General features: G+C 40.7%; 1 protein-coding gene across 1 annotated transcript in view; it reads right to left on the bottom strand.

Moving 5' to 3' along the window:
• Positions 1 to 14,045, bottom strand: part of RASGRF2 (Ras protein specific guanine nucleotide releasing factor 2) — a 181,409-nt gene that overhangs the window by 122,903 nt on the left and 44,461 nt on the right. The window lies entirely within an intron of this gene.

Raw genomic sequence — 14,045 nt, 5'->3', positions numbered from 1 at the left:
TTACCTAATGGTGAACTATTACAAGCAACGGCTCTAAAATCAAAAGGAAGGAAAGGATGGCAATTATCACCACTTCTATTTACCAATTCTGTCTGGAGGGCAACATAGAAATATAAAAGAAAAAAAGGCACAAGAAATGGGAGCAAAGAAAAAATCATATTCACAGATGATATAATTATCTATATTAAAAGTCATTGAAAATTATTAGGATAAGAACATCCAGAAAAATTGTTGAATATAAAATCAGTATATAAAAATTTATTACACTTTGGTACGATACCAACAATCAGGAAGCTTAATCTTGAAAGCACAGCATTTGCAATAGCAAGGAAATATTTTTTTAAAAAATCTTAATAAGTATAAAAAAATGTTTATCACCTCTAAAAATAAATTAGTCTATAATTTCAATGTATTTCAATAAATAGGTTTTTTGTGGAATAGGTTTGGGGAGGAGTGCCAGGTGTCCAATTTGACAAACTAAATCTAAAATCTGAGTCAGGGGTAGGAGAAGATTTCAACTTAAACCAATCTACGTCAGGCTGGACATGTTAATTACCAAACTGAGGCTGTCTGGGAAGGAAATATGACTGTAGAAATTTTTATTATGAGAATGACCAGAAAATTCACTGGGCCTGCCCAAGACTTCATCCTGGGGCATGAAAAGAACAGCCCACAGAGCTGCTCTGAGAGGGAGAACCAGAGGCCAAAACACAGGGTTCCTTCTGTTGTCCCACCTCCCACCCCCACCCCCAAACTTCAGTGTGACAGTTAAATACTCAAATGAATTGAAAACATTGAGAACAATAATCCTGGAGGTAAGAGTGTTGAGCACCAAAAAAGAAGAATAAATGGCTAAGAGACTTTGCAGGTTACCTGGGCATAAATCAGCAGCCAATGGAGGACTGGGCCATGCCTGTGATAATCCATGGCACTGCCCACCCCCTCACCGGCAGGACTGAGCCCCATGAATGACAAGGCGTCTTTAGTTCTTAAACCTCTTGTGCAATCAGGGGACTAAATGCTATGAATTAGTGGGGGGAGGGACCTAATGATAGGGCCACTGAGAAGGGGAAGAATTGAGATTAGCACTGTATTCAATAGAGGTCCATTTAAATTTGGGAGAAAAAGAGTGGAAATGCAATACAATGACGAATCAGTGGCTATTCAAGCCCAGATGCCCAGTCCAACGAGAGGAAACAATTAATGAACCAGCCCAATCTATGGAAAGACTGCAACCAGCAACTCATCAGCAGCTGCTGCTCAGGAGCACAATTAAAAGCCACCTTTACAAGACAGCACGGCAATTATGTTAGCAGAGTACATGAAAGGTTAAGCCATGTCTCCGGCATAAAAATGAGGGGAAAAATTTTGAGAAATACAAGTTATGTCTCCAGGATTTCAATTTGAAAAATTCAGCTCAACCACAAAAACTAACACTGCCTCTGCATGTACCTGAAAATTATTGATTTTCAGCCACTCACCAAAATTCTCTCTGTATCTTCTGGCCACACTCTGATATGAACTCTGTATACCAAGGATTTATGTGTCCTGAGTTCTTAGAGGTCCCCTAGGGGGTCAAAAGTCACAGTGGACACTCTGTGTCCTCTGAACTTGCCCACAGCAGGAACTAGAAGTTCCAAAGCACTGAGTCATCATGAAGTGCAAGAAAGAATTAAGAGAGAGTGATGACCTTGTTTATACCTTTAAATTCAGCATCTAAAATGACAGTGATGTCTCTTCTTTTACTTCCTTGATAGTCTCTCCTGTTCCCAAAGATTTTTCTCTAAGCAGATTCTCCCCCAAGTGGGGGCCCCGAATTTCTCCCACTACAATTGTGTCTAAAATGGAACTCACTTGCTGCCTTCCTTTCCTCCCTCCCACTCCCTAACGCTCCTCCTCCAACCCCCTGCCTCACGACTATTCCTTCTCCTCCTGTCTTTTCTCTGTCAAGAACATCTTTATCCAACAGTCATCCTAACTAGGACCATGAAAGTCACCCTCAACTTCTCCCCCTCATCAGCCACACATTTGGTTTCACCAAAGCTCCTTCCTGAGAGCCTGTTCTGTCCAGCTTTGTTGTCCCTCTCCTAGACTACCACATCAGCTGTGTCCCAGGTGACAGATACGACAGCTTTGAAACACGGTATCTTACAGCTGATCTCTCTCCCTCCTTGTATCCTGGCTGCTATCACAGCCCAAAGTGGAAGGTTAATGGCCCCTCCAGAAGGGGGACAGGATGACCTAGGAAAGTCCAGGTGAGTCGGGAACACAGGAGAAGCATGCAGAAAAAAAGTGGCCAGGTAGATACAGAAAACAAAAGGGGGCAGAGACCATATGGTGTACCCACTGGGGGCTGAAATCCCATAAAAGGGTGAGGAGGTAAAAGGGTGATGACAAAGCCCAAAGCCAAGGAGTTTCTGTATCACTTGCGCTTTGGGGATCAACAGGATGTCATCTCACAGACTGTCCTCTTTCCCCACCCCCATCCCCATCCTCATGACAACATGGGGTGGTGACCATGTCATGTAAATCAGTAAAACTGGTGTCACAGCAGGTAGCAAAAGACAGGGCCTAAGTATTGAGTTTAGCTATCCAGAGCAGCGGTCGCCAACCGGTGGTCCGGGGACCACTGGTGGTCCGTGGGGTCCGAAAGGTTGGTGACCGCTGACCCAGAGCCTCCCTAGGTTCTAGTGTGGATATTCCAAGTGTACTATGGAGGACTGTGGGGGAAAGGCACCATCAGACCTCATGGGGGTGCTATGCAGCCCCAGCAAGAGCCAAGGTGGGACCATGTAAGCAAAATGGACAGCCAGGCCCTGACTGACCTACCAGACTATGGACCAGATGTTACAGGTGACCTACACTTTAGCAACAGATGTCGGCTACACTTTAGAACAACGCCAGACACCAGTGGGCACCAGTGGGCACCAGTGGGCAATCCCCAAACTCTGACACACACACACACACACACACACACACACACACACACACACACACTCAAGGACATGTGTGTCCCGCTTACTGAGGCACCATCGTAGTGAAATGCAGAGGGAAAAACAAATGACCAAAAGAGACCTTTTACATTGCTGAAGCAGACTGAGTTTACTACTCTCAGCTAAATGCAGGATTTGGTTTTTTCTCTCTCCACTTAGAAATTGGGGATGGGATTGCCCTAGCTGGTTTGGCTCAGTGGATAGAGCATCTGCCTGTGGACTGAAGGGTCCTGGGTTCGATTCTGGCCAAGGGCACATGCCTGGGTTGTGGGCTCAATCCCCCATAGGGGGCGTGCAGGAGGCAGCCGATCAATGATTCCCTCTCATCATTGATGTTTCTATCTCTCTCGCCCTCTCCTTTCCTCTCTAAAATCAATAAAAACATATTTTAAAAAAAAGAAATTGGGGAGAGGGTCTTACGGAAAAAGTCAGGTAAAATTTAGAAAAATACTTTCTTTGCATTATCTAGGTGTAGTGGGGCTAAATCTGCGACCCTGCCTCTAGTCTTACCCAACTCCTTCAAACCCAACCTAGGTGGCCAGACTTCTCTTTCTAAAAGATAAATCTGAGCTCTCGTGTCTGCTTGCAAACCCTTGCTGGCATTTTTACTCAAAGAGCACACTTTATGCAGGCTGCAGACTCCCTTCATAAACTGGTCCCATGCTCCATTTTTAACCATGTTTCTGCCAGTGCACACTGCACTCCAGCCATCCCAACCTGTCACTCCCCACAAGAAGACAAGCTCTTTCCTCGACCTCATGCTACTGACAAGACGCTCTATGAAGTCATCAGGCCCAGTGTGAGTCCTGGTTCCCCCAAGTGCTAACAAAAGGTACCAGACCTTGGGCAAGTCATGTAATCTTCCTGAGACTGCGTTTCCTCATGAACAAAAGAAGACAATGATATAGACCAGCGGTCACCAACCTTTCGGACCTCATGGACCATTAATATGATTTTTTTTAGGAGATAAATACATTTATAAAATAATGATCAGAGAACCTCCATTTTATTAATATGAAATGCACCTATTTAACATAACAATATTATAAATACTTATTTAATCATAACAAAATCTTCAAAGGTTGTTTAATTGTAACAAATTTATTAAAGTAAGTTTAATTTTTACGAAATAATTAAAGCTTATTTAAGTATTACACATTTTTAGAGCGTGATATTTGCTCCTGTTTGCCTGAAATCAGTTTATGGGTTTTTGGCTCCAATGACGTTACTGCAAATGGAGAACCATATTTATTTCAAGCCGAGACCGGTACCGAGTTTTAATTGCTGTGACAGATGAAAATGTTTTTTCGCACAAATATGCTGTTGAAAATTGAATCAAAATTTTCATTGCTTTTTCACTCAGCAATGGGTATTCACTTTTAATGGAGATGCAAAAATGAGGTCTTGATAAGGATGACTGGAATTTAGCTGTGAGACTGTCATCGGATGACAGATCCACAAGGCTATCTTTTTTATTCGTGCTTAAAATGCTATCTTCAATATTTGCTGCAAATGGATCTATTATCCCCATATGGCCATGCCTGGGATCTTCTTTCTCTGGATAGTAACAACCAAAAGATTCTGTGAGTGATTGTAAGTGCTGTTGAACAATGGTTACCACCTGCCGGTTGACATCCTTCTCTCTCATGTATTCATCAAAGTTTGAAAACATTTGCAGGTTTTCTTCAGCCAACCGCATTTGCCACAGTTATATTTTCTTCTGAAAAGCATCCATTTTACCTCGTAGTGTGAACACGTCCTTAAGTTGTCCTTGCAAGGATATGTTTAGTTCATTTAATAGCAAAAAATATCTGCCAGGTGTGCAAGCTTGGCTACCCACTCATCGTCGGAGAAGAGTTCTTGTAATTTCAGATTATTTGGCTGCTGGAAAAATATTTTGACTTCTTCGCGCAGGGCGAACAGTTGGGTTAGTATCTTGCCTCTCGACAGCCATCTCACCTCAGCCTGAAGAAGGTGAGTATACTGGGAACCCATTTCTTCGCGAAGTGCCTCACATATTCGAGAATTGAACGCTTTGTGTCGAATTTCATTTATAATTTTAATAATATCTGATAATACTTTGTGTAGTTCTGGGGACACTTTTTTAGCCACAAGTTGCTCACGATGTATAATGCAGTGTGTAGACAAAAATGTCTGGGTGACCAACATTTTTCACCTTTGCAGAAAGATGTCCAGTCATGTTTGCGGCACCATCTGTACATACCCCAATACATTTTTCCTATTCAACTCCGTGTTCCAGGAAATAACTATTAAGTGCTTCAAAAATCTCAGAGCTAGCTGTTCCACCGGCAAGCTGAGTGAACAAAGTAGTTCTTCCTGTAACTCCTTCACACGCAGCCCTCACAAAACAAAGGGCAAGTGCCTGTTACTTACGTCCGTTGATTCGTCAAGCTGAATTGAATAAAACGGTGAATTTTTCACCATTTTCATAACTTGATTTTCAGTATCTTCAGCCATGTCTTCAATTCTGCGTTTGAGAGTGTTAGCGGACACAGGAATTGCTTTCAGTTTCTGGGAAGCCTGCTTTCCCAAAACCTCTTCACAGGCTTGTAACATGCAAGGCTGAATTAATTCTCCAATCGCATCCGGCTTTTTATTTTTCACGATATGAAGTGCTATCAGACAAGAAGCCTTTAATAAGGATGTATCTCCAACAGTCATTTTTGTTAGAGCAATTACTTGCTTTTGCAAATTTTCACGCATTCTTTGAAAATATTCAAGTGGTTTTGTAGCTAAATCCGGGTGATTTGATTGCAAGTGTCTTTCGAGTTTCAAAGGTTTCATGGCATCATTGGAGAAACTCTCAGAACACAACACAAAGTGGCCGTATTAAATATAACAGTTAAAGAAAATACACAGTTACATACAATACACAAATAAAATAAAACAATCAGATGAGAATCGATCATCGCGGAGCGGGTGACTGCTGTAACTGTTGAAACAATACTGAAGCCGCTTGCGCCTCTCTTGTTTTCCCCTCTGTAGTTACTAGAAAGGGGAATTCACAAAATGTAGTAGACTCTAGTACATTTTGTGAATTTAGTGCAATGTAAAGGCGAAAATTGTCATTCAGTCAGAATGTAAAAATTTCTTAGAGTACATTTTTGTTTTATTATTATTTATTAGGATTAATAAAACATAAAATATGCAAATAATATCCAAATTTTTCTACGGACCACCAAAATTTTCTCACGGACCACCAGTGGCCCGCAGACTACCAGTTGGCGACCGCTGATTACAGACAATATAGGACTGAATTCGCTGACATGCAGTGGCTGGCACCCAGTGGGCACTTAATGACAGTCCATCCCATTCTCTCTCTATCTCTCTTTGTCCCGACATTCTTCCTCCATCCCCAGTCTCTTCCCCACTTACAAACTCTTACTGAACTTTCATGACTTATGTCATTGAAATGTCAGTTCCTCTAAGAATCCTTCTCTGGCACCTTCTGGAAAAAAGGAGTCCCTCTTTCCTCTGGGTTTTAATAACCACATGCATGCCCCCTCACCTCACCTTAGAGTTGCCCATTCATGCGTCTCTTCCCTTCCAGCCTTGTACTTGGATACCCTTGATCCTAACATGTGCCAGGGACACACAGAGCCCTTAGTAAAGTATGGTGAATAAATGATCATCAGCAAAGAAACATAAGTTGTAGTTATCCTAGTAAATTTGCTTTGAACAGCCACACCTGATGATCAGCTTCATGACTATATAGTCACATTCAGGTAGGCATCCAGGGAAGAGACAAAACAGCTCTTAAGCTACCAAGTACATCTTTTTATCATGTGATGGAAAACCAGAACATGGTGATCTCACAAACCCTAGAAGAGCAATAAGAAAAGATACCACAGGTTGGCAGATTCAGCAGTCATTTTTAAAGGGTGTCCCAAAATTTACGCAAGAAGTAATTTTGATAGAAAACATAGGTTTATAATTAAAATTGTAAATTTTTTATTGATTCATAAAGTATACAGAATAGGGTTATGTATGGAATAGCATATCAGGTAAATGGCCTCCACGGCTTTGCTGGCACATACGCACTCTGCACGTTGTTGTAAGAGGCCCTCAAGGTTGGCATCAACTTCTCTGCCTGGCTCTTCAGTGCGTCCATGATCTTGGGGTGGCAATGCCCTTGGTTGACGGGGCTGTGCGCACTCAGGAAATCAAAGCATTTCCTGCCTTCCACATCCCACAGGGAAATACCTGTCCCTCTCTCCAGGGTGACCGGTAAGGGGTGGTAAAGAGTGTCCCAAAATTCACGCACGATTTGAATTTTGCGTGAGAATTAACAACAACCACAAATAAAAGACTAATTTTACTTGGTTTATTGAATCAGATTATAATATCTGTTGCCCTTTGATTTCAATCCCTTCAATTTGATAAGCATTACCAAGTACCAATTATGGCCCAGGAGCAGGGACAATGAAGACACAGGCAATAACAAAGAGTGCGTATGTGCCAGCAAAGCCATGGAGGCCATTTACCTGATATGCTATTCCATACATAACCTTATACTGTATACTTTATGAATCAATAAAAATTTACAATTTTTAATTATAAACCTGTGTTTTCTATTAATTACTTCTGGCGTGAATTTTGGGACACCCTTTCCATACAATGACTATAAAATTCTAGAAAGACAACATAATGAACAAACCTAGGAAATTTAAAAGTTAGGGTATTATTGGTATCTACTGTAGCTTTATATGAATTTTCATTTTTCATTTTTCTGGTTTTTATTATAATGGGTTGGCTGCTCTTTATGCTATGTGCTTTTGCAGGGAGAGCAAATGTAACCCAATATGAAAATACAAGCTCACTTAAATCTCTGTCCTTAAGCCTCTGCAAGTTAGAAATGAATTTATAGCAAACAATGGCAATTGCAGGGGGGATGGTATTATAGGACCATTTCTACTTTGATCATCATTATATTATTTGAATCATTTATAATAAACACATATACTAATAGCTATGTAATCAACACTAAATATATTTATTCATTTGCAAACCCATGTCCAGGTATTTATAATACCACTTATATACCCAGAGAATGTAACTGATGTTGGTCAAATAAGTAATGTTCAAAGGAAGATTAAAAATCACCGTTGGTTTCCTTAAAAGTATACAGCAGAAAAAGAATGTCTTAAAAAATGCTTTGCCATACGTATTATTATTTGGATGTTACTGCATGATTTTAAATTATTATATATGTTCTTGAAATATTTCAGTTTTACATTAAGAGAACTAAAGCCAACACTCTGTATTCACTGAGGCACAGAATCCTCTTCAAACCCTTTTCTAGCATGGCCCCTGTCCGGGAGGGTGGGTATTATCTTGGGTTGTCAGATTTCTGACCCTGATAGTCAGATGCTGGCTGAATAAAGAAGTGGATGCCTTCTCAACTGTCCCTGGCGTGATGACTTACACACATGGGGCTAGTGATCACAGTAACACAGCAGTGCCTGGGGTGGCAGTGCCTCTGGGACCATGGTAGGGCTCCAAAGGGAGAGGAGCTCTCCAGCCCTCCCTAGGCCTTGGGGTCTGGACTTTCTACCCCCCGAAATGTGAATAACACTATTCAGCCTGGCCAGCAAAGCTCAGTGGTTGAATGTCAACCTATGAACCAGGTCACGGTTCAATTCCCGGTCAGGGCCGTGCCTAGGTTGCAGGCTCAAACCTCAGTGTGGGGTGTGCAGGAGACAGCCAATCAATGATTCTCTCCCAACCTTGCTGTTTCTATCTCTCTCTCGCTCTCCTTTCTTCTCTAAAATCAATAAAAATATATTTTTTGAAAAAACAACACACCATTCAATGGCCCTCTGCAGACCAGACCACATTTCTTCCCCAGCAGCCCTGTGGGTTGCCATGACCAGCCATCCCAGTCAAAAGGAAACTCCAAGTGGTTCATGATGTGGAGGTGGAAAAAGACATGGATGGCAATTTTCCGGCCTAGGTGCACCTCCAGAGCAATAATAAAGTATGTGGTCATGTTATTCTTCCTACGAGTCATTACCTCCTCCTCTTTCGCCCTTCTTTCTGTAACAACATGCAAAGTGGAAGCAAAATACATTTTAAACATTTGTTATATTGATGAAGCTGAGTTTTCTGTGCCCTTATACTAAATTTGACTCTGAAGAATTTAACTTCACCCAATTCATTTCCTGAATCGTGACCAGCGCTGTGTAAGAGAGTGTCCCATCCCTGAGCCCTGAAGGCACAGAAGAATCGCTCTAACTCTAATCTGCTGCCACGGCCCAGTAGCATGTGAGGGAGAGCTAAGAGAAGACAGACTGAAGATAACAGGAAGGTGGGCATAAGAAATGGAAACATTTCATGTTTCTAGATACCATTCCCTCCCCTTCTCCTCCCAGCATTCTTATTCTTTTGTACTTCCTGTCATTGAAATGTTACTTGCAAGGGACTTCTCATTGCATCTGGTCATCATTTGGGCTAGCTGGTGGGGCACTGACTGAAGAAGAAAAGTCTAAAGCATTGTACCCTTGACCCAGCGCTCTTGGTCTCCAGGAGAGAAAGCATTTCCCTCTCCTGCCTCAGTAAATGTTTTTATATACTGGGGTCATTTTTTTTCCTTTATTGATAAAGGTATTATATATGTGTCCTTATCTCCCCATTGCCCCCTCCACCCCACCCTCACTCGTGCCCCTCATCCCCCTAGTGTCTGTGTCCATTGGTTATGCTTATATGCATGCATAGAAGTCCTTTGGTTGATCTCTCCCCTTTCCCCACACCCTCCCCTGCCTTCCCTCTGAGCTTTGACAATCTGATCTTTTTTTTTTTAGTTTATTTTTTATATTGACAGTATTACAGGTGTCCCTTATTTCCCCCTCACTTCCTCCCTTCACCCAGCCCCCGCCCCACCCCAGCGTTTACGCAACTGTTGTCCATGTTCACAGCTCTCTCTCATGGGCACTTTAAGCTCCAAAGAAGATTCTATGTAAATTAAAGGAGACTGATTTTACAATTACTCCATCTTTTATCATGGTTATATATTGAAGCTCATTCTTTAGTGTTAAAACCTCACTTTAAGCTCCAAAGAAGATTCTATGTAAATTAAAGGAGACTGATTTTACAATTACTCCATCTTTTATCATGGTTATATATTGAAGCTCATTCTTTAGTGTTAAAACCTCACTTTAAGCTCCAAAGAAGATTCTATGTAAATTAAAGGAGACTGATTTTACAATTACTCCATCTTTTATCATGGTTATATATTGAAGCTCATTCTTTAGTGTTAAAACCTATGTCAAATCATCGAACTACCTCCTCCAGACCTTCTTAACAAAGATCTAAGATGCTGAAGGTTGTTCTCCTTCCCTATTGGTTCACTTCCTTTTCAATTCCAAGATTCAGAGTTCTTGCCACGGGTGCATTTGCCTCAGTACAAGCCAACTTCATAGATTCACACCAGCACCTGATCAGCCAGGCCCTTCTTCTAATATTATTGGCCAGTCTGTGGAAGAACAGGCTACATGCCAGGACATCAGGGGTCTCCTCCTGCCTCTGTGAACTCCGGCAAATTCCTCTGTGTTCAGTTTGCTCTTGGGCCAAGTAAAAAAGAATAGGCCACCTCTCCCACTAATCCCCAAGGTGAAGATCAAATACAATAATACACTTCAGAGTGCCTTGAAAGGCATGAAGTGTGTCTTGTCATTGCCAGGGAGGTGAAATTGCCACATCTCACCTGGGAACCAGTCACCTCAAGTATGCCTAGGACCCTGAACTCAGACAAGATCTGCAGAACAGGGTGGTTGGAGTATTCATTCTTTCCACCCCGCTCCCCCCGATCCCCCCTTGCTTTCCTCAGTATGTGGGAGAAGAAGAAAAGAATGTATTAAAATTATAAACGAGCACACTGGGTACTTAGTAATTAAGAAGAGGTCATGCTGTTTTTGTTGTGGTGGTTATTTGTTGTTGTGTAGAGCTTGTGAGGTTTTTTGTGTGGTTGTTTGAGATTCATGATGAAAAGATTCCTAGTTATCCCAAAGGCTTAGGGAAGAGCTGTATGTTGAAGCTTCAATGACATGCAAGAGATTGCTGAATGATTTGTGCCACAGAACCCAATACATGGACTGTAAATTTGAAACTATAAATATAGCGAAGCATTAGCATGCACAAAATCCACAGTATGCTGCAATATCAGCTTTTAAGAACTAGCTCAGATGTATTCTTCTATTAAATGTATTTAGATGTTAATTGAGCCAGAATTTAATTTAGAATCCAGCTCAAGGAGTAAGAATTTAACTGCCTCCTTCTGTGGTTTTCTAGCACAACAGGAAAAATACATTGTGTCTGGCTTCCAAGTTTCACAAAGAACTGAAATTAAACTGTGCTCATTGGAGAGTGACAAGGTCAAGGGGTCAGAAAACCTGTCGTTTTAAGAATGGCTAAAAGAACTTGATATATGTTCTTTAAATCTTTGAGAGCTTTCCTATAAAAATTGGAACAGGGAAACTTTCATGGACCAGAGATGTGAGTTCCCATAAATTACAAGGCATGTGGTGCTTGGTGGCTCAAGTCTTCTATCCTGGTCACTCCTGAACTAATCTGAAACCTCTAACTTCACAGGTTCTAAAGAATGAAACCTCCAAAACCTTTTTACTTCATGTCCCTTCATCACTTTCTCAATTCAATCATTGGTTTTATTTATTCTCCATTTGCCAACCAGATTCTCATTTTTGCAGAAAGTGTGTACAACGAAAATGTATGCTGTTAACACCCAGGGCGATTCATACCACTTAACGAAGTGAACATGTTGACACAGAGACTTGAGCAAGTGTTCAAAAAAAAAAGTAAAGGTGTTTAAAACTTAAGTTGCTGGAAAATAAATTCACAGTCATATCTGCAGGTGTCTGCATATCTGCGGTAAGAGTTAAGACCACCTGGAACATTGTACCACTTTAGTAGATATGACATAGAAAGAGCTTAATATTATGTCAATAAGTCAAGAAGCAAGATTTAGAGCAAAGGCGATAACGCAACTAACACTTCATTCTAAAATAAGTGTATGTAGCATCTATTTACTTATAATGTGTATGTTTGTAAATGGATAAAGAAATATACTGAAAACACATACTAAATAAAGAAAATTCAAAAGCCAACCCCATCATTGAGTAATTCTACTCCCTAGAAAAACACTCATGTTCTCAAAGAGCATGTACAATATAGCTTTAATAGCAAAAAAAAGAGACAATCTAAATGTCTATTAGTAAAAGGATAGTTCGACACACCACAGCATATCATGAATAAGTAGTTTAAAAGAATCAGTTTTACATGTATCAACATGAATAAAACAGGCAGTAAAAGCAAGCTAGAGAATAAATACAGAATTGTTAACATTTGTGAAAATTATTAATAAAACTAAGTGAAAGGAGGCATACCAAAATGTTAATAGTACTTGTTGTTCATACATTGTATGCATATTTCAAGTTAGCCAGAATGAGCATATATATTTTAAAAACATAGATATAGTCCTATGTGTAGTAGAGATGTGAAAAATAGTCATCAGAGTAAATAGACAATAATTCTACTAGACATTTTCCTGCTTTAAAACAAACAAATATGCTGAAGCATAGCAATGAGAAAAATAGGGCTATTTGGCATGCATTTATTTATAAGTAGAAAAACATACAATGAATTGCTGGAAACATCTATGTAAATAAAAGGACTTGGAGCACATCTGGTGACCATACCTGGCTATTAAATACCATAGGAGCAGAATTAGGACAGGGCCTTAAAATGTTGCCTGAATGTGAACTATTATTGATGGTTTTGCTGGGCCTCTTTCCCAAATAAGATGTTTACTATTAAAACTACATTTTCGCTTTATTTGCTGATGGCTGAAAGTTTATAGCTGTCAGACATTTAACAGAAAATGACAGCCTCGCTCTGACCAGGTAGCTCAGTTGGTTACAGCATCATTCCAATATGCTAAGGTTGCAGGTTCAATCCCTGGTCAGAGCACATACAAGAATCAGTCAATGAATGCATAAATAAATGGAACAACAAATATTCTCTCTCTCTCTCTCTCTCTCTCTCTATATATATATATATATATATAGATAGATAGATAGATAGATAAATGGAAGAATAATGACAGTCTCAAATCTCCAACAATCAGAATGACAAAGAATACCAAACTATAGTGCTGGAAAAGAACATTGATACATGCAAACATGCATTACCTAGAGCTTTATTTATTTTATTTTTTTATTTTTTTGCTTCCCCAAAAAGCTAAACAATTCCCAAATTCTCCAAAGAAGTGTGTCTTTCATTTAGCTTATGCCACACTCTCTTTTGCCTTTGAGGAATACATAACAAATAATTCAGTTAGTGCTTTATGCATTTGATTATCCTCTATAATAATAAAAGCCTAATATGCTAATTAGACTAGACATCCTTCCGGACATCCTTCCTTCCAGATGAAGCCGCGGTGGGGGCCAAGGCAGAAGCGGCTGCCGCAGTGGCAGGGGTCAAAGCCCCTGCACAAATTTCGTGAATCAGGCCTCTAGTAAATAATAAAAGCCTAATATGCAAATCGATCGGTGGAACAACCAGTTGCTATGATGTGCACTGACCACCAGGGGGCAGACGCTCAACACAGGAACTGCCCCAGCCTGCAGGCCCCGACTGGCAGCACCAGCAGGGGCTGGTGAGTGGGCGGTGCCAGGCCAGCCAAGGCGGGTGCCAGCAGGAGGACCCCCCCCCCATAGTCCCACCAGTCTCCCCGCAGATCAGGCCCTGATCACTGGCCAGGCCTAAGGAACCTACCCGTGCACATATTTCATGCACTGGGCCTCTAGTTTTTTATATTATGAAAATAGAGCCAAATACCATGGCTTTTGTCTACCACCTATGTACATTACTTATGAAAAATTTATTTTTTTTGGCCCATGAAAATAATACACATATATCATATAAATATAGCAAATATAAGGAAGCAAAATTAGAGAGGGAAATTTATCCATAATCTCAACATTGTCCAAAGATAACTTCTGTTAAATTTTGATATAT

The sequence above is a fragment of the Myotis davidii genome, unplaced genomic scaffold (genome assembly GCF_000327345.1).
Source record: "Myotis davidii unplaced genomic scaffold, ASM32734v1 scaffold44, whole genome shotgun sequence".
NCBI lineage: Eukaryota > Metazoa > Chordata > Mammalia > Chiroptera > Vespertilionidae > Myotis > Myotis davidii.
This window is presented reverse-complemented; position numbering and strand designations above follow the sequence as displayed.